This window comes from Agrilus planipennis, unplaced genomic scaffold, assembly GCF_000699045.2.
Source record: "Agrilus planipennis isolate EAB-ADULT unplaced genomic scaffold, Apla_2.0 scaffold377, whole genome shotgun sequence".
Taxonomy (NCBI): Eukaryota; Metazoa; Arthropoda; class Insecta; order Coleoptera; family Buprestidae; genus Agrilus; species Agrilus planipennis.
In genome coordinates this window covers 38,347-60,136 of record NW_020439504.1, presented here as the reverse complement: position 1 = coordinate 60,136, position 21,790 = coordinate 38,347, and the positions used below count along the sequence as shown (strand labels likewise).

Sequence of the window (21,790 nt, the reverse complement as noted above, 5' to 3'; positions counted from 1 at the left end):
TATTGTACATATGCATTTCCGTTTTCCGAATCTGTTTGTCTTTTTGTGTATACATTTATCTTCCCTTTCTAATTTTATCATGTATATTTCTGATATATTTGCTTTCTAACTTTTACTTCTGTTCTACCCTTTTTCACACTTATGAAAGATGTCTATTTTCATTTCCAATAGCTTACGTCTAAACTGTTCTTTTTATCTACTCTTCTCAATAGTGCTCCTTTCGTTGTTTTTAGATTACACTTTTATTTTTAAATTATAGCTTTGCTTTCAAACTCCCCTATTCTTTTTCAAAATTCTTTACAAATCTGATTGATTTTGTACTTTCTGGGCTTCAGAGCACAATTCTTTATCGGATAGCTTACGTTTTTTGAAATCCGCGACCCACCAGCTCAAAAATCAGTCATAGATGCACTCAAGTGAACACACACTTAACAGACGTCAAAACAACATAATCTCAAAGTATAATGTTAGACCCTGCAAGACACATATGTAGGTATGTGCCATATATTTCAACAGTCCACGAAGGTTCGAGCAGTTCAATGTACAAATACATTTTTTTTGTAAAAATATTAATAGTTTTANTAATTGCACGTTCGCATTATTTGCGTAGGTGTTCTCGTACCAGGCAAAAACCCGTTTTGGTAGGTTGGGATAAGTGATATTGCCTTAAGCTCGATTCGTTTGAAAAAAATTTTTTCAAGCATTTTACTCATTATGTTCAGTAGCGTAAAGAGTCTAAAGGATTTAGGGTCGTTAACTTCTTTGTCTGGTTTATGAATAAAAACACAAGTTCCCATCTTCCACCTCTTAGGGAAGTATCCATTGGTTAAGGACCAGTTATATGAAATTAATTTTAGGTAAATTATGTAATTGTGTTAGTTCTTCAATTCGTAGTCGCTGTTACCACCCCAATTTCTTATTAGATTGTGCTTGTCTTTATTCTCACATTGATGTAAAATATTTGTAGGGTAATTAAATAATAAAAACAAACGCAGCGGAAATAATTAAATGTAATTGTACTTGAGAATAATCGTGATTATCGAATTTATCAGATGATATCATTCTTAATCTAATTGGGTTTCCTACAAATGTTTTCCAGTAGTAAACAAAATGTATTGACAGTAGCTAGGTTAAAATGGAGTAAATAGTGTGCCAGTTATACATTGAAATGAAATGAAATGCTCCCAATTTTATTGAGTTACCCAATTGTTTACATTAATAGTTTAACTGCAAACATCAATTCTATCCGACTTTAGAGAATTTTGATTAGCAAGTAGAAAACTTTTGCAGCTTTTTCATGAGCTGTGATTTTTACGACGTTTAGATAAATAATTTTTATATTTAAATTTCATGTTTAATGTTTTAAGTTTTTATGTTTAGGTAAATTTAAATCGAATTGAAATATACCTAATTTTTACAAATTTCTGCTTGCGCCCAATTACGTTACCAGGAATTTTGAAATTTGGGTGGATGGTAATATTTGTTTTTAACAAAAATTGTCTGCTGAATGAATGTGAGTAGAAAAGTTGTCAACTGATGCAATAAAGGTAATGCGCTCTGTCTGTCTGTGCTTCCACGTTCACTAACTTTCTCGCACCGGCTGATAACTTTTCTGTCCGCAAATCCAGTCGACTATTTTTTTCGTATTCTCATTATCAATATTAGCATCCACCTAAATTTGGTTGTAACAGTTTGTATTTCTGGACCTATTTGGAGACATGTAAACGAGTTACCGGCCTATACGGTCATTAAAAATGTAGTGGTCTGCTAATCGTATAGAAGTTATTTTCGTTTCAATACTATTAAAGTATTCAATGCATCTGTTTTCTATGACTCTATCCAAGGGTAAAAGTCGCTTTGCAGTCGTTATATTTAGGAGTAGTAGGGATATAAAGCAGGCATCAACACAAAATCATGTAATTCGAAAATAAACCAACAAATCAGCCAACTTGAACTATGGCTCAGAAAATAGCGTATAAAACCTAATCCAAATAAAACACAATTGATATTATTCAGACATCCCAACCTAATCACCAAAAAATCCCTTTCTACGGACGACATCACTCTAACACATACAATGAACCCACACACAGACATTAAAAACACACTCGACAGAGTACGAGAGCGAGCTAATTTAATTTCGTTTATAAACGGTCGTATAAAACCATGTAACACAGACATACTGCTTCATACATATAAAATATTCGTTGGACCTCAGAGTGTTTCTTGTGGGCACAGACCCCCAAGGAGTTTGTTGCTGCAATATACCCTAAATATGTGTGGGTTTGGTGTCGGTGGTACTTGTGTCCGTGAGTGTTTAATATCTTGTGAGTAAGATATAATTTTCATATTTTAAAGTAGATGCCTTCGTGCTTGTTGACGTTTGGAGACAGGAACCTTTATTTCTCTTTGGGTTAAATATGGGATTCGTTATCCAAGTCTTGTGGTCGGTTTGAGTATGTGACGGGGGTGTAACCCTTCCCTGACTTCTAAGTCCGGTATTTGTTGAGCTTGTAGTTTCCTTAGCAATTGTTCATGTTGGTTCGCGGATAAATGGGAACTACGTGGCTGCATCCAGTGCTTGACCGATGTAATTGCACGTTCGCATTATTTGCGTAGGTGTTCTCGTACCAGGCAAAAACCCGTTTTGGTAGGTTGGGATAAGTGATATTGCCTTAAGCTCGATTCGTTTGAAAAAAATTTTTTCAAGCATTTTACTCATTATGTTCAGTAGCGTAAAGAGTCTAAAGGATTTAGGGTCGTTAACTTCTTTGTCTGGTTTATGAATAAAAACACAAGTTCCCATCTTCCACCTCTTAGGGAAGTATCCATTGGTTAAGGACCAGTTATATGAAATTAATTTTAGGTAAATTATGTAATTGTGTTAGTTCTTCAATTCGTAGTCGCTGTTACCACCCCAATTTCTATTCCTCGCATTGAAATCTCCTATTGTGATGGTATTTGGTTCTAGAAGGAGATGTTCTACCTGCCTTTCGGTTTCCCTACTTTGAGTACTTGGGACATACACTCCCGCAATCGAAATATAATTATTATTGGTCAGCGTTACCCTTATTCTACAGCCCTCAATCTTTCTTTCGCCGGTTTCCCTGGGAATTAAGTCTTCCTGTGCCCAGGTAAATTGTTCGTTTATGTAGAAACGAGTTCCCAAGTGCGGGGCAATAAAGTCCTGTAGCTTAAGGTAGCCCATTAGGTTTCCTTTAAATTTCTTGTTTCTTAGGTTGAGTTCGTTAATTATTACTATATCGGGACGATGTTTCGTAATAAGACTGGATAGTTCTTGGAATTTGGGTCCCAGGCCTTGTATATTGCAATGAAGTATAAATAGCTTATCCATTTGTGACTAAGATTTGCATTATTTGTTTGGCTGGTGCCATACACTTTTTATTGACCACACTATTTGGGAGTGTAAGGTTTAATATGGTGGCTGTTATTTCCATTACTAGGTTAACAATGTCCGAGATGTCGTGTTTTGTGTACTCTTCCATAGATTCTAAGATTTTGTTCCTTTAGGAGAAGTTGCTGTCTCCTCTTCGGAGCTGTGCTGTCGTCGTTGTATTTGTATCCTGGTGTCCTTTTTCTTCTATAGGGGACACCGCTGCTGCGTATGTTGTTCCATGTCTAAGCATATTCCTGTTTGGTATTTGAGGTATATGACTTCGCCCTTTAGGTTCCCTTGTTTCACGCGAGGTCTGCACTTTTCGATTATTATTAGCGAAAACTTCACGGGCTTTTCGCTTTCGTTTAATCTCACGTTTGAATATTTCGCATCTTGCACTTCGGGCAGTGTATCCTGGTTTCTTGCAGTTACTGCACATTTGCACTTCCCCGCCACTGTCTGAAAGTGTCCGCAATTTCCTTTTACGTGCCCAAATTCAAAACAATTTTTGCATTGTGTTACTGCATCTACTATATTACGAAAGCGTTCGATATTTACCTTTTATGACAATATATTGTCGATTTTCCAAACTATGTCGTCAGGAGTATCCGCGTCGAATATGAGTAGTAGTGTAACGTTGCTACGGTATACAATTGCGCGTCGTGGTCGAATGCCGTGTCTGGTTACAATGTCTTCGTTTATTTCTTCCTCTATGGAGCCTGGTAGAAACACATTTTTAACAATCAATTTCTTTGCCTTTATTTTATCAGTCTTTCTGCCGTAGGTAAAATAGCTTACATTTTCTTCCTGTAGGAACTTTAAGAGAGTTTATGGGCTTCATTTGTTGGTGGTTTTATGTAGGCCCTATGTGCAAGTTTATTTAATTTTAGACTAAATTTGGTGGTTGTAACAATTTTGTCGATAAATTTCAATCCTACTTTTGTAGATAGCATGGCTTTATCTGTGATTGTTATTGGGGGTGGCTGCGGTTCCCTCTTCGTATTTTTATCGAAGTCTGTCTGACTATTGACCTCTATAATTTCTTCAACATGCGGGATTTTTTTGCCATATTTGGTTTTGAGCCCACCAGTCGTCTGAGGTGGTGGCTATCTAGTATTTCAAACTTATTGGAAGTAGGAACCTGCACAGTTTGATTAGTTAGGTCGGGGTGTGGTTCAGTTACTGATTCGTAGATGTCGTCTTTGTTAGGGTTTTTTACTTCGGAGTTGTTCGCTAGTGTTGTCAGGTTCTTCTCTGAGTCACCTACTACTGTGCTAGATGGCTTTGTAGGCGAGCCAACGCCCGATGCGCCATTTTGGCTCGTTTTGGTTTCTATATTGTTTATTATACTCATGGTGGTGTCTAATTTTGGCTTTTTTCTTTTTTGGCTGTTGGACTTTTGTTTATCCAGTGTACCTTTTTTGGCAAAATTAGCCACTTTCTTTTCATTTTTTCTGGGCCCATCGGATAGGAGTGTCTTAATGTTATTCTCGCCGTCAGGTTCATCTAAATCACTTTCAACGTCTTCGCCTGAAAGTCCTCTTAGTCTATATTTGCAACCTGCCATCACTTCCACTCACTTTTCTTGTGTGGGTCCTTTATACTATCTCACAAATGTTTATTTTCACTTATTACGTANTTCTCGCCGTCAGGTTCATCTAAATCACTTTCAACGTCTTCGCCTGAAAGTCCTCATAGTCTATATTTGCAACCTGCCATCACTTCCACTCACTTTTCTTGTGTGGGTCCTTTATACTATCTCACAAATGTTTATTTTCACTTATTACGTATTACTTTGTTCGTTACTCTTGCTCGATACCACGAAACTACTAACGACAACTAAATACACAATCACCTAACACACAAAACACACGGCTGAAGAGGACTTGAACCGATAGGTCCTAGAACGGCCTAAGGTAGAGGGGTTTTAGTCGGTAGGTCCGAGGACACCTTCCTCGGTAATCCGACACTACCCAGTCGTACGGACGGCTGGGTGTCTTTTGAAGATTTCCCCTCTTCCACGAAAACAAAAAAAATATAAAGCAGAGGATAGAGGGTCGAGTCGCCTTCAATAAAAAGAAGTCACTTCTATGCTTGCGAAAGGTTAATTTAGTAATTCGAAATAGGTTGTTAAAGGTGTATGTTTGGGACGAGTGCGAAACATGGACAGTGGGCACGACGCAAAAGAAAAGGCTAGAATAGTTCGAAATGTGGTTACGTGCGAATGATGAGGATACCGTGGATAGAAAAGGTTAGAAGTGAAGAGGTATTAAAAAGAGTAAGATAACAGAGGACTCCATGAAAGTCAATAAGAAATAGCGAGTTAGTAGGACACCTTCTCAAGTTAGGAGGGTTAAGGATATGGGTTGTTCTAGTTTTAGGGAAATGCGAAGATTAGCTCAGGATAGAAAAGAGTGGAGATGCGTGTCCAACCAGACTTAGGACTGACGACCTTATAATGATGATAATATATTTNCAGTAATATCGCTTTGTAAAGTAATAGCATTAAAAATATCTTTTCGTGGATAAAATAGTTTTACATCATCTACAAATATTAAGATATTCACGAATTTTATACCTGAGCGCAGATTATTTACAAATAAAAGAAATCACGTTAATTGAAGATGACAGAAAATTTCTAATTTTCCCAGATGGAACACGATCTGCTAAATAAGATTTTATCTCGGAATCTAAGTGTCACTAAAACTAAAAGTTTTTTCATTAAAATAGAATGACCGACGGAGTCGAAAACCTTGGTAAAGTCATGTATATGGAATCAACTTATATATTTTTCTAGATTGGTAGTAAAAACATTTGAGTACAATAAGAAATTGAAGAGATTGGAGACAGTAGGCCTACAACTCCTAAAACTATGCTGTTCATCGACTGACAGTAAAATTAATTGGAAGATAACTTGTTTGTAACTATTATAAATAAAAAATTTTCAGACAAGGATTAATGTCGGAAATTGACCTATAATTTCGAAATGAAGCAGTTATTCCAAAAGTATATTTTAGCCATTCATTCTTAGTCTGTGGTAAGGCCAACTTGCTGACGTGCGACAAATAAAACTGGCTACCTGTAATGTCCACATCACCCCAAATAGTTTCAGTACATTATGAATAGCTTGTTCCAAATCGACATTAGTTGTTTTCTGCTGAAAATATTCATCCAGTTTTGAGCATTCAGTATTCACAATTCCTAAACATTTTTCGTTCATGCTCAATGATTTATCTTTTAATAAGCAAAATATCTACCAAAGGCACGTACGCAGAATTAAACTTGTTTAATTCGTTCGTGGTTATAAGCATGTTTGTTGTAATATAATTCTTTTGTAGCATTTGATATAAGAATCTATTTAAAATAAATTCAAATTTAAAAAGTTTCCCTTACAGTTCTGCGAAATCATAATTTTTTTTAAGGTACCTACTTATTCCAAGAAGCGAAAGAGTTTGCAAAGCTCTCTAACACCCCTGTTGAAGCCATAGGATGAGTTAACATACCTTCGCTGCAGTTTGCATGTGCCGAAATTATTTATTCTTTTATTGACATCACAAACTGATATAGTTGTTAATTATACTTGAAAGTTAAATAAGAAAAACTGCTGCTATCTATGTTTATTTTTCAGCTAAATAAAACCAAAAAGTTCAGCAATGCGGTCATTTGAAGATGCTTTAGAATTTTTATAAGATGTACTATTTAGAAGTTTTGATTTATTTTATTTGTTGATAATTTTTCAAATTTTTAATATTTGACTATAAACCGTTCTCAACAACCAAAACCTATGCATTTTCTTTTTTTTTCAATAATTAATTTCCTTAGTTCCGTAGAAAACCATGCTGAGTACGAGCTAGATTCTAAGATTTAACAGGCACGTATTTATCAGTTAAATGTAATAGTGTGCAGTTCTATTTATCAAGTTTGGCGTTAATAACACAATCACGTAACTCTAATTCCCAGTGCATGGAAGATAAATATTGACAAATACTCCTATAATCCATTCATTTAAAATACACGAATGTAGCACGACTAGTATTTCCACATATCTTACTTACCCAACCGCTGAAAAAGGTAGAGATGTGATGCGCGTCAACAAATACTAACGACTTCATCAATGAGACGTCCTTAACCTAAGTTTTACCAATATTTGAAAAAATAGATCAAGAGGATCCTGTTTTAAGGAGTGAACTAGAAAATGCTGAAATAATCCTGAGAAGGAACACTGATTTCAAATAATGGAAGAATCATTTATCCTCTGCTTTATATCCATACTACTCCTTCCGTCCTGATTTATCTGACTTTCTAGATACATAATATGGGCCACTTTTTCTAATTTTTCGTCTACCATTAATATATTCGCTCTTTCCCTACTTTTTATTCTCCTGCATACCAGTATTTATGTTTTACTTTTATTAATTTTCATACAGTACGGTTTTATTAATATCGCTTCCATTCTGTTTAAAGCTATATCTAGCTCCTCCTTCTAGATGTTAGTACTGCTATATCATCTGCAACTGTAAGCATGCTAATCTTTTGCCCCTGTTTATCTATCCCTACAGTTGTACAGTCTTTAATAATGTTGATTGTGTATTCGATGCATAGATTAAAAAGTAGTGGTGACAGTGTGCAAATCTGCCTGACTTTCTTCCTAATATTTACTCCTCTACGTTGCAGCCTCAGCTCTATAACTACATATTGCTCTTTATACAAACTAAGTATCAGTCTTCTATCTTTGTAACTCATCCCTACATTTTTAAGTATATTTAGCATCTTGTCCTATTTAACATTGGCGCCTCATTATTCTTTAAGTTTATTAATACTACATCGAACTCTTCTCTCATTTTAGGATAAGCTTTTGGATAAGCAGGTTCTCTAAATATTCTTTCCATTTATTTGCCTTTTCCTCATTTTCTATCAAAATGACCCCTGTCTCGTTTCTTATATTATTACTGCTGTACCCTACATCTCTAAAAATCCTTTTGCTTATATTAAGTCTCATTGGTTTTACCTACTTCAAACTTTTCTTCTACTTTACACATCCTATCAATCCACCATTCCTTAGATACCCTACTTATTGCCCAAATTATAGCTTTATATCTTTTTTGCTCTTCTTCGTCTGTCCTGTTTTTGCATTTCCGCCTTTCTTTTATTAATCTTAAAATCTTGTTTGTTATACAGGGTTTCCTACTTTTGTTTTGTTTAAGACCTAGTATATCTGCAGCTGCTGACTTTAGGCTCGTTTTAATGCAGTTCTATTTTGTCTCTATGTCCTTGTGATTCGTATCTCTCGCCGCCTTTAGTATTTCGTCTGTCCATATACCTAGCCTATCACGCGTTTCGTTACATTTTAGCTTTTCTAAGTGAAGACGTCTCCTACCTTCCCTCTTTTTCAGAATTTTCAATTTAGGATTGATCTTCATAACTATTGAGTTATGCTTCCTATCTGTATCTGCTCCTGGATAACTCTTACAGTTCTTCACTTGATTTTTAAATCTTTGCCTAACAAGTATGTAATCTAACTGATATCTACCTAAATTACCTGGCATTTTCAAACAATAAAGTATTCGCGACGGTTAAATTATGTTTATCGCAGAATTCTATCAGCCTATCTGCCCTGTTATCTCTATTGCCTAATCCAATAGAACCTACTTTACCTTCATATATTGCTGCATTGAAGTCTCTTACTACTATTAAGGTTTTCTGCTCTTTCACTAAACTTAACATCTTCTAATACTTCTATATTTGCATAGACTCCTTCTTCATCTTCATCACTGTACCCCCTAATTACCCTCCACCTATCCTGTATGTATTATTCTAAAGTATCCACTTAAGAAATCTCCAGCCAACGGACTTCACTAATACCTACATATAATTCTAACCTATTCATCTCTACTTTTAAATTTTCTAGTTTCCCTACTTGCCTCATTGTCCTAACATTCCACGCTCCGACTCGTGAAATACTGCACCTAACCCTATTGCACTTATTGATGACATCATCCGAGGTAGTCCCCGCCCGAACATTCGAATTGAGGACTGGTTTACGTCCGGAGTACTTAACCCCAGAAGACGCTATGATTTAGTTTCGGTGAGTTTTACTCGGGATGTCGTAATGTGGTGGTTTCCCGTTGCCTTCTACATCGCAGTATTGTGCATCAGAGTGACATACTGATCCTCGTGATCTCTGCCACCCTGAGTACTGAAAGAGCTGCTGCCCTGTTTCAGGCTCTTGTCTTACTTTAGCTTCTCTTTAAGAACCCCCCATTATGGTTGAACCTATGATCCGGCTCCTTAAAACATCGAAACTCGCAAGCCGATCCACCCACTCTAGTTTGTACTAAAATTTCGTCAAGGTTGAAGTCTCGTCAGATCAGCTATGATTGTCATACCGATTTATTAAGAATTCAACTTCATATGAATGGTTCAAATATAAACCGGAATCCGAGCGAGGTGGTAAGTAAGTTTCGGAGACTAATTTCACTTTGGAACCTATTGCTGATACAAACAACTGTTCAATATTGTTACCTAAATGAATCAAACAACTTTTAAAAGAGTTTATAACTGCAATTAATATACCTCCTCCTTATTCATCTGAAACATCTGTATACCTGTCTCTTCTAAATAAGTGACATCCAATAAAACTAAGCTCCTCATCAGAAATCCCTTTATGTAAATGGGTCTCGGTAAGAATAATGATATCAGGCTTAGATAAATGAAGATGTAAATAATTTTTAGAGTGGATAATTTGGTACGTAGTCCATTTGCAAGATAACGTTGCCCGTTGAATTTACTCGTTTTTTGATTGATTACTTTATAAAGCTTTATTTTTGGGTATACCTAGCATAGGATAACCATTGCTTAGATTAATTTTTTCTTGATATCTGGAAGTTTGCCTCATATCTCATAGGCTCTTCTATTAGAGTCTTATGTTGTAGCAGTAAGATCAGACGAGACCTTAATGTTATCACCTAATTTAATTTAGTTTTTGAAAATACTTACAACATGATTGCGATAATTCGTTTTTACAAGAACAGGTCTACTAACATCACCGTTTTTGATTTGAAGTTTTTTACGTTAGATCAATGAAAAGTATCATTTTCGATATTACGAGGGTGGATTGATAAGTTTCCGGCCTGACCAAGAAAAACAAGGTTTTTAAAAATTTTTTTTTTTTATTTCTCAACATAATCTCCTCCAAGGCTGATACATTTCTCATAGCGGTGTTCCAGTCTATTAATGCCATCTCTATAGACTGATTCGTCAAGCTCCTCAAAATAACCATTTACAGCTTCGATTACTTCTTCATTGTCCGCAAATCTCTTACCGCCAAGCCATTTTTTGAGATTAGGGAACAGAAAATAGTCACTCGGGGCTAGGTCTGGAGAGTAAGGAGGGTGCGGCATCAATTCAAACTTTAGATCGTTGATTTTAGCCGTCGCAACGATTGACGTGTGCGCTGGTGCGTTATCGTGATGAAACAAGATTTTTTTCTTCGCCAGATGAGGTCGTTTAATTTTCACCTCGTGGCTCAAACGTTGCAATAAGTCTGCGTAGTATTGACCAGTGATAGTATTACCCTTTGCAAGGTAATCAATGTATATAATACCTCTTGCATCCCAAAAAACAGTAGCCATAACCTTGTTCGCCGAAAAAATTGTTTTTGCCTTCTTTGGAGTTGGTTCCCCTGGTCCAATCCACTGTTTAGACTGTTCTTTGGTTTCAGGAGTGTAGTGGTGGACCCACGTTTCGTCAACGGTTACGAATCGACGCAAAAATTCGCTTGGATTACGCTTATACAATGACAAATTTGCGGTAGAAATGTTTTTTCGAATCAATTTTTGGTCGACTGTTAGCAAACGCGGCACCCATCTTCTATTTTAGTTTATTAGTTTATCTGTATTTTTTAGTTTTATAATTTGCTTGCTACTTCTGATAGCTTCCAAAAGGGGAGATAAAAGCTTTTAAAATTTTTTTCATTATCAACATTTTTCTTCGAAAAACACATGTTTCCGTATGTTGCCCTGTTGATACGCACGGGAACAAGATATACGCTGCAATTCTTCCCATTCTTTGGTGATTCTTTTTTTTTTATTGGTTCGTGAACTCCCAAAACAGGAGTCTATTGATTTTTACGATGATTCGGTAAATAGCTTAGTATTCTACAATTACCCCTGTTTACACTTGTCTGTTTATTTCTTTTTTTATAGCTGATAGGTAACTTTATGATGTAATAAAAACATAAAAAAGATTGTCTCATGCCCGGTTTCTTGTATTTCCACATAAACTTACAAAATATATAAAAAATTAATTCATTATCCAAATACATTAATTCAATTTCATCTCTTTTAGAATTTAACCCTAAATCCTCAATTAAAACCAGTGCAGAATTAGTCAATAAATTAAAAGGTTTACACATTTATTTTGACGTGAGAAGTCTGTTCACTTTAATTACCGTTAATGAATTAATTGAAATATGCTCTACTTTAACCAGTTATTCGGAATATAACATTTAACAATAAAAAATAAGCCCATGTATTAAAAAAAGTTTCAAGTTAATTATACCTACAAACTAAAGGTTTGTCATATCCAAATAAAAACAGTAAAAAGAAATATCAATAGGATGCCGTTTACGGAAGAATTTTGCTTCACGAAAGACGAAATTTTTAATTTCTAAGATAGTCCGTATTATTGTTACGTAAATTTGCGTGTTGGTTATTCTTCATGATTTCTACAACGGTTCTTCGTAGATGTGTGATGCGGAATATTCGGAGATTCGCTGTTTGGACCATTCGCTCTGCTTGCGCGTTTAATAGCGCGATGTACTTATTTGCCTTTTTACAAGAGATTATCCAATGCACATTAGCATAAACCGTTGCAAACACGCGAACATACATTTTTTTCAGAATGGTGGTGCACGCCGTTACATTACCCGACTTGTGCTTGAGCTTGTAGACGAGCAGCTTTCTAGACTGTGGATTACATGTAAGGACGTTTAAACTTTTCTAGCGCATAATCTGACTTGTTTGTATGGGGCTTTAAGAAGCAGTGCGTGTATCAGATATGAGTGCACAACGCTAATGATCTCCATGTCCCATGATGATCGCTGCAATTGAAATACTCCTTACGTCGAATGACAGACGTTTTTGTGAGACTCAAACGAATTTTGTTAGAAGTCTCGAAGTTCAAATTGGAACGATTTTGACAGTGTACGCATGTCTGTGTAAACTACTGTAAAAAATGTGACGCGGCCTAGAAATATCTTGATGGTGGTGCAGAAATTTGTCATAAAATACAATCTAGTTGATACTCATTTACCTACTGATGTTCATGCAACCTACAGTTCATTCTTTCTTTTGTGTACTGTAGAGGTATAATTTAAATAATGCTGGATACTATTAGTGCTGAGCGTCTAAACATTAAGTGTAGTAGTAACAATAAGTTTTGTCCACGTTTACTTTAGTCGTTCGCTATTCGGCACAATTTACATTCTCAATCGATGTAGCCTCTAAGTTCTTATTTCAATTCAGGTACAAACCCACGTTACTAAATCTCACCCAGAATCGACTTCGAATTGTAACGCTTCTGTACTCATCGTGTGATTGCCTATTGTGTCTAGTTCACACCCTAGAAAGCTTGCTACTTATTCAAGAAACACCCATTATATGCAGGTGACTATTATGAAAATTCACAACATCACATCCTTTTTGCCGAGACCACAGATGCAAATCTAGGCAAACTGAAAGGCAGTTTACTACAAGGTTTGCGCTCGCTTCAAAAGATAAAGATGCAGCAACGATCGCTTCTATGAAATTAACTATTTCGTCGTCTACAGCGGCGATAAAATTTGACTGTCGACATAGTTCTACCGTTGTGCTTTCCATTGTCGCAAGCTTTATTACAATAAAATGACACTTAAATTGAACAATAAATAACGGTATTGAAAAAAGTAACAAAGCAGCCACCGGCCTTTAGAGAAGAGACGACTTTGCTGACTGTAATTACAACAATTCTAACACACTGACCTGGTTCTGATGACTAATGCTGTTAATTACCAGCTGATTGATTGTGGCGTTTCTTTATAATATTTCTGTCTCTGATTCATCAATTCCGTCTGTAAGTACCTTCAGTTACGCTTTTTTCAAAAATAGCGAGCTTTAGGACCTACGAATATTCACTTAATTTGTTTTTTGTTTTAGTGCGCTGTACCTTCCTGCAAGCTCGGTACTTAAACACTTTGTATACAGGGTGTAGAAATAATTTCCGAGCTTGCAGGAGTGATAGAGTGCTACAGAAGATGAAAATTAAGTAAATGTTTGCAAGTCCGGAAGTTCACTGTTTTCAAGAAAAACGTAGGTGAAAGTAAAAGTAGAGGGGGAAAAAATACGACCCGCAACGCCGCACTCGATCAGCTGGTCATTAACAGCATCAGTGTAATATTCGTTTTGTATTTTTTTGTTCATGTATTGTTTATTTGTTAGATTGGATGAAGTGTGATTCAAGGTGTTTATGTTAACAGCTAACCTCTACTCAGGCCTCTCGAAGTGAAAAGATCTTCTGCTGCCTAGTCTTCATTGACACAAGACGTTGTGATCTCCTGCCTAGACATACTTTGTAGTGTTGTATATGTGTTTTCATTTTGGTCATTGGTAATTAATCTGTTTTAATACGGTTAAGGTATTTGTGTAATCATTATTGATTGATTGTACATAAGTTTCCGTTCCTGTTAGTCTTTTGTTTAATTTTAGAGTTGTATTTTTGGTATAATTAATTAATTTCAGAGATTTATTTTACACGTTTAGACAAGTTGTCTCTTTAGCTTTAGAGTTCTTAAATTAAAACTGCTTTTTCATTACTACATCTTTGTGCTAATGAATGTTATCTATTTTCTATACATAACGTATAAACGAACCCCACTCAGAAGTATATTTCGTTAAATTGAATTCAGCTAGCCTCTAGTAGCCATTTATTCTTTTAACGTTAAAACCTTGTATGAGACAATCAATGTGGAGTTCAATAAACTAAATCACATTACAACGTCAAACATTAGTATAGGTTAGTATGTAACCGTAAAATAGATGTTGTTATAATAACGTGACATGATACTTATTTACGGGTTTGAGGTATATCGCCGCTATAGCGATAAAATCCTTAATTTCAAAGAAGACAATCCCCAAAATAGTACACCCCAAATATTAGAAAACGTTGGCCCCTATCACGTGACGACAGTATGGTAAATTTTAAAGGAACAGTTCCTGCATGTTTATCATTTGCAGCGACTGCAAGCCTTACTGCAAATTTCAGCCGCGAGTAGATTTGTGTCAACGGTTAAGAAAGAGAAGTGCTTCACGTCAAATGGAATTGTGAATTTTTGCAATAATCACTATTGGTGCAACGCAAATTCGCATGTTGTACATCCTTCGTGCCTACGAAAAGTGTTTTCGGTAAATGTTTAGTGCGAATGAAATATCCAATTTTAGAAACTTTTTTTAAATTTGAAAAAGGAGTGGTTTTTATATTTGCCTATTTTTATATGCTTTTAATATTTTTGGGTTCGTGTCGCGCTTTCTTTAAAGTGTATAGGATATTATTTACAAAAGAATTTTTAAAAACTGTCGTACAAGAAAAAAAAGGAAAGAAACATCTAAGTATTTGGTAAGTTTCTTTATAACCACCTACAAAAAAGATAATGCGCATTAACAATGCCTCATTGGAGGTGTGGAAATTTGCCTTAATAAAAATAGAATTATCCAAATTATGCTCATTAATCGACCGATTTTCTTCTTTTGTGTTCTTACTCGTACATTTACTAAGTGTATTTGTATTTATTCAATTTATTTAGTCTAAATATTAGATGTAGTACTAAATTGTCTATGCTTATCTTATGATCAGCAATGTTTACATTTTCCGTTGATGTAGCTGCAGAGCTTTTTTTGCAGTACACTATTCGGAGACACCCACGTACGTTGCCAATTCAGACACAGGACCCGCTTTAGATTGTAAATCTATCTTTTTGGCCCTTAATCATGTTGGTTATACCCTGTACATACTTTTTTATTTCCTTTTCTATTGGACACGTGTCAATATTTACCATATTGCCTCATTACTATACCTTTTTTTAAATTAATTTTTTCTTATTCCTACCAATATTTATCCTAAGTCCCTTCCATTTATCTTGCCTCTTGATATCGTAGATAGTATTACTACGAAATTTATTCCCCGAATTAGATACCAACAACAACCAACTTGCCGTACGACCGGTTTTCTCCACCCTAATGAGCCCCGATTACCTGAGTAACCCCTTGCTACAACCGAAAGTCTACTTAACTATGTACTTTTCTCTACTACTTTAATTATTTTTTTTTAAATCTTCAATTTTACAAATGCCTTCTTCCTTCTCTTCTTCGGTTGTAGTTCCTATCTTATATTAATTTCTCCTTCTGTAGTATAGTTATTTTAGTGTCTATCATTCTTTTTTTTGCACTCATTATTTTCTCTTTTTATTAATTTTTATCGTAGATTCACGCTTCTTTTTTTCAACCCTACATTTTCATGCATGTCTTGTCGTTATTCACTGTCAGTTTTTTTATTCTTTCTCGCGAACCTAACTTTAAAAACGAATTCGTTTTTATCGTTTGTTTTCGCCCTTCCCTTATCACCCCACTTTCCACCCCTCTTTTTTCCAACCCTTGCTTGGTGCTGGAGTGCTGTATAAATAGCCGTGCATTCCTCACTACCAACAAGGCTCCCATATTCCACCGACCCGCGGCAAGGAAGAAGGAGTCAGTCGCCAACCAACCAACCCCAAACTTTATATTTGTGTTTGTGCCAAGTGCTATCTACTCGATTGTGTCCGCAGTAGTGACTTTGTATATATGTATGTATATTCACCTACATCAACTTCAACTTGTCCTTTTCTCTCTACATTAACTATCTGTTTGTCTATAAATTGGTATTGTTTGTATATATATTTTTTGTCTTCTTTGCTATTGTTTCGTATGTATATTTTCTGTCTTTTTGCTATAGTTTGGTGTATATATTTTTTATCATTAGTATTAGTATATAGTGTGTAAATAAAAGTGTATCAAGTGACGCCCAACGCGTGGGGCCAGTGAAAAGGTATTAGTGTAATACAATCGTATCCATACCTTGAGAGCGAAAATGCCGAGGAAAACCGGGTCAAAAGCCAAACACGTAGACGAAGAAGGTGACACACTTCTTGGAGTGTCTAAACACCAAGTGGCGCCCACAACTTCTCACCCGATCCAATTATCATCCCAGCAACTGGAGAACATCTTACAACGCGTTCTCACTGTGTCGAGACCATTGCCAGCTGCACCTTCATTCAAAGGTGAGGTAACAGAGAATCCCGAAAACTTCCTGAAGGACTGCGAGGACTACTTCGAGAAGTATCAAATAGAACCCAGCGAGCGACTCAAATTAGTCGTGAATCAACTGCAAGGCAATGCGGCATCATGGTGGCGTCCCTACCAAAATTTTCCCATGCTATGGAAAGACTTCCGGGTTCGATTAATAACCAAATATAATCGACCGGAAACTTTAATAGCATTAAAGGCGCAGTTATACAGCCAGAAACAGGGGGTCAAAGACAACACCGAAATGTTCCTGCTAAACAAATTGCAGTTAATACAACGGCTGATACCTGATGAAACGGAAGACGGTTGTATCCAGCTTCTCATCGAGCTAGTCCGACCAAGCATACGGACATTCTTGAGAGCACCAAGACCAACTTCCATAGACGAACTTCTTCGAAGAGCTGTCGAGATCGAAGGCGATCAAATGCAGACACCAACAACGAGTCAGAAGCGAGAGGAAGTAACGACGTCGACCAAATCTTCTACACCTGTGACGCCATCCCTGCCAAGGTGTCATCATTGTCCGGGAAAACACTTTCACCGGGACTGTCCAGTATTATCCGAACGACGCTCTCATCCGGGAAACTGGAGACAGGCCGAGGAAGGAACTTTCGTCCAATCCCCTCAACCAAGGCCGGACGTTCGCTCGTCGTAAACAACCAGGCAGACGTAGCATCTGATTCATGGTTGCCCAAGGTACTGCTAAACCTGAAGGAGATGTACATTGAAGCCCTAATAGACACGGGAGCGTCTCATAATTTTATAAGCGCCCAATTAACTGAGGATTGTAGCGTTGCTTCTTCATCATTACGCATTGCCAACCTCGCTAATGGGAAAAGTATGCGTATCTTGGGTAAAGTCCGTATAACCATACAAATTGGAGGATGTCAGCAGGAAGTTGAAGCTTTTGTCGCCGAAGGCTTACAAGAAAGGTTCATCCTAGGGGTTCCGTGGTTACGGGGCAGCAACGCTACCTGCGACTTTGAGAGAATGTGTGTTCACTTTGGCACAGACACACGGCACACTGTTTATTGGATCCGACCAAAATCACCAACTACCACACCGGCCGCACCTGTTGAAAAATTGGTAACACACAATTTCCCTCCAAAGTACCAGACCCAGTTTCAAAAATTGGTCGATGATTTTCAAGAAGTGTTTAAAAAGCCTACTTCTCCGACGAAAACCGCTCGACACGTCATCCGTCTGACTAAAAACGAGCATTTCTGCCTACCACCGTACAGGTATTCCGAAGAGAAGAAGAGACTAATCCAGGCCCAAGTCGAGGAGATGCTAACGGACAAGATTATTGAGCCAAGCCAGTCCCACTACAATTCTCCCGTAGTAATGGTGAACAAAAAGAGCGGCGATCTAAGGTTCTGCGTGGATTTCCGGCGCTTAAACAACATTACACACGATGAAGTTTCGCCTCTTCCGGCGATTCACGAAACACTCAAGGCAATAGGGAAATCAACCATATTTTCGACGATTGACTTAAAATCGGGTTATTGGCAAATTCCCATGGATCCTGAATCGCGGCCGCTCACAGCATTTACTGCCCCAGACGGCGGAAAGTTCCAGTTTTGTGTAATGCCTTTCGGGCTAAAGGGAGCTCCTGCTACCTTCCAACGGACAATGGGACAAGAAGTGCTGACAGGATATCTCAGAAGATTTTGTCTGGTTTACTTGGACGATATCATTGTGTTCTCCAGTTCATGGGAAGAACACATTCAACATCTCCGACGTGTATTCGAAAGATTACAGCAACATAACCTCGCCTGCGCTCCCGAGAAATGCGTCTTTGGGTCCAGAACAATTACCTACTTAGGTCACTGCATCTCCGCCGAAGGAAACTCGCCACTCCCTAGCCATTTAGGAAAAATTTCTGAAGCACCTGTCCCAACAACGTGCAAAGAGCTGAAAAAGTTTCTAGGCTTATGCAATTGGTTACGAGAGTATCTTCCACGTTTTGCAGAAATTTCGGCCCCTCTTACTGACCTACTAAGCCCCAGGAAAAAGTGGAATTGGACGCTGGTATGCCAACAAGCCTTCGAACAAATCAAAAGTCTAATGCAACAACCACTTCGACTTCATCGACCGGATTTCAACAAAACATTTATCCTGCAAACCGATGCCAGCAAGCAGGGTGCTGCCGCTGTCTTATACCAGGAGGGTCCAGAGGGCACCAAGCACATTATTTCGTACGCAAGCACCCGTTTTAATCCCACTGAGCAAGCGTACCATAGCAACGAACAGGAGTGCCTCGCCATCGTTTGGGCAATAAAGAAGTACCGTCCCTACCTGGAGGATAAGCGGTTCATTTTAAGAACCGACAACCGCACCATCACGTGGTTACAAAATATGAAGGATGCACGCGCGAAATTGACTAGATGGGCTCTACTATTGCAAGAATTCACATTTACTCTGGAACACTGTCCGGGAGCTACTAACCATTTGCCNGCCTAGAGGTCTAGACCATTGCTTAGCATTCGGGAGGACGCCGGTTCGATTCCGGGCCCGTCTGCCTTGGTCCAAGTTTTTCTGTGGTTTCCTTGGATCACTTAGGCAAATGCTGAGGCAGTAATATTCCACAGATAATCTTTCAGTCTCTTCTGTCTTCATTTCGTCCGTTTCATTTTTCTCACCCGAACCACCACCCACCCATTCCCACGATTCCTGAAAGCAGGCTGAAGAGGGTCTTCCGCCCTACCTTCCAGCATTACTGGCTGGTGGGAGTGAAACACCCAAAAGTTTCTTTTTTCTTAGTGCATTCACCAATACGCATATACGAACGTCATACGGAGGCATTAAACAAAGGGAAACCAAAACTTATTTAATTTGGACAGTCGAAAAAGTGTGTCATATGTAACGTAAACAATGAATTATAAAATTTAAAGTCGGTTTGGTAGCTGCTGGTAAATAAACCAAAACAACGCAAGTGACTGTACATCAGCAAATTCATAGTAATGATTCTTAGGAAATATTGTATTGTTATTGTTTTCGTAAAATGTTATTGAGTGTTGTTATTGTAGGTATTTATGTCAAAAATAATGATGACGAACTTCCTACGATGCTAAGGAATCGGCTGAATTAACTGAAAAGACTAAATTTTGATGTTCTATTGGGTGCTTTTATAAAGTTGGCAATGTAGGCGCTATATTAAAATGTTTACAAATCGGATATAGTAATTTAATGACACCCTTAAAATCATAATCAGCCCGTTTCACACTGAATTCATAAAATAATGAATTAAGACAGCTTGGTAATATGTTTTACTGATAGAGTAATTTCTATTCTTACGATTAATATACCTAAAAATAAGTGTAATTAAATAATGCTACTGATCGTAAGCCTAACAAGTCCAACACAGTTAAATATCTCTGAAGACTTGTTGCGACTATTGAATATAACACCACTAATGACATTTTGATATACGAGGGTGGATTGATAAGTTTCCGGCCTAACCAAGAGATGACGCCACTAGGCCTACCTTGAGGTGACATTCTATAGTACCATCCTTGGATAGCTTGTAGCTATAGTTTCAGCCCGATCTCCTTGCTAGTGTAGGTTTGACAGCACGCTGAACAAGACGCCTCTGTGGTTTTCGTAAAAATGGAAAAGCAGGAAAATCGTGCTGTCATCTTATAGACCGAGCGGCATGGCCTAGAGGTCTAGACCATTGCTTAGCATTCGGGAGGACGCCGGTTCGATTCCGGGCCCGTCTGCCTTGGTCCAAGTTTTTCTGTGGTTTCCTTGGATCACTTAGGCAAATGCTGAGGCAGTAATATTCCACAGATAATCTTTCAGTCTCTTCTGTCTTCATTTCGTCCGTTTCATTTTTCTCACCCGAACCACCACCCACCCATTCCCACGATTCCTGAAAGCAGGCTGAAGAGGGTCTTCCGCCCTACCTTCCAGCATTACTGGCTGGTGGGAGTGAAACACCCAAAAGTTTTTTTTTTCTTAGTGCATTCACCAATACGCATATACGAACGTCATACGGAGGCATTAAACAAAGGGAAACCAAAACTTATTTAATTTGGACAGTCGAAAAAGTGTGTCATATGTAACGTAAACAATGAATTATAAAATTTAAAGTCGGTTTGGTAGCTGCTGGTAAATAAACCAAAACAACGCAAGTGACTGTACATCAGCAAATTCATAGTAATGATTCTTAGGAAATATTGTATTGTTATTGTTTTCGTAAAATGTTATTGAGTGTTGTTATTGTAGGTATTTATGTCAAAAATAATGATGACGAACTTCCTACGATGCTAAGGAATCGGCTGAATTAACTGAAAAGACTAAATTTTGATGTTCTATTGGGTGCTTTTATAAAGTTGGCAATGTAGGCGCTATATTAAAATGTTTACAAATCGGATATAGTAATTTAATGACACCCTTAAAATCATAATCAGCCCGTTTCACACTGAATTCATAAAATAATGAATTAAGACAGCTTGGTAATATGTTTTACTGATAGAGTAATTTCTATTCTTACGATTAATATACCTAAAAATAAGTGTAATTAAATAATGCTACTGATCGTAAGCCTAACAAGTCCAACACAGTTAAATATCTCTGAAGACTTGTTGCGACTATTGAATATAACACCACTAATGACATTTTGATATAAATGCCTACTACTCTATTTTAACAACCTGAACAGGTAAGGAAGTACATGCCATAAATATAAATAAAATTTAACATGATCGCAATCGCTGATATTTTTGCAGTTTTTTATATAGATCGAAAGGGCAACTGAATAAAAAGTAAATGTAATAACTATTTCTTACCACAGCAAAATTCACACTAAGATTTTCACAAATATTTAACTGTGTATGCACTACTATGTATTATGAAACTTCGGATTTGCTACTAACAGTAAATACTACACAAGATAATTATTACAGATGATAAGATTAACTTGAGAGGCTGCTTTTTAACCGATTAATTTCAAAATAAATGTGATAATCAACTGATTTCTGAAAAAACCATTAAGTACATATGGTAGTTCAAAATAGTA

At 37.1% G+C, this 21,790-nt stretch overlaps 1 protein-coding gene across 1 annotated transcript in view; it reads right to left on the bottom strand.

Moving 5' to 3' along the window:
- Positions 1–21,647, bottom strand: part of LOC108742962 (secretin receptor-like) — a 92,820-nt gene extending 71,173 nt beyond the window's left edge. The window contains exon 1 of the mRNA XM_018478333.1: positions 21,561–21,647. The gene's annotated coding sequence lies outside the window, so the exon portion shown is untranslated. The remainder of the gene's footprint in view (positions 1–21,560) is intronic.
- Positions 21,648–21,790: the final 143 nt, after the last annotated feature.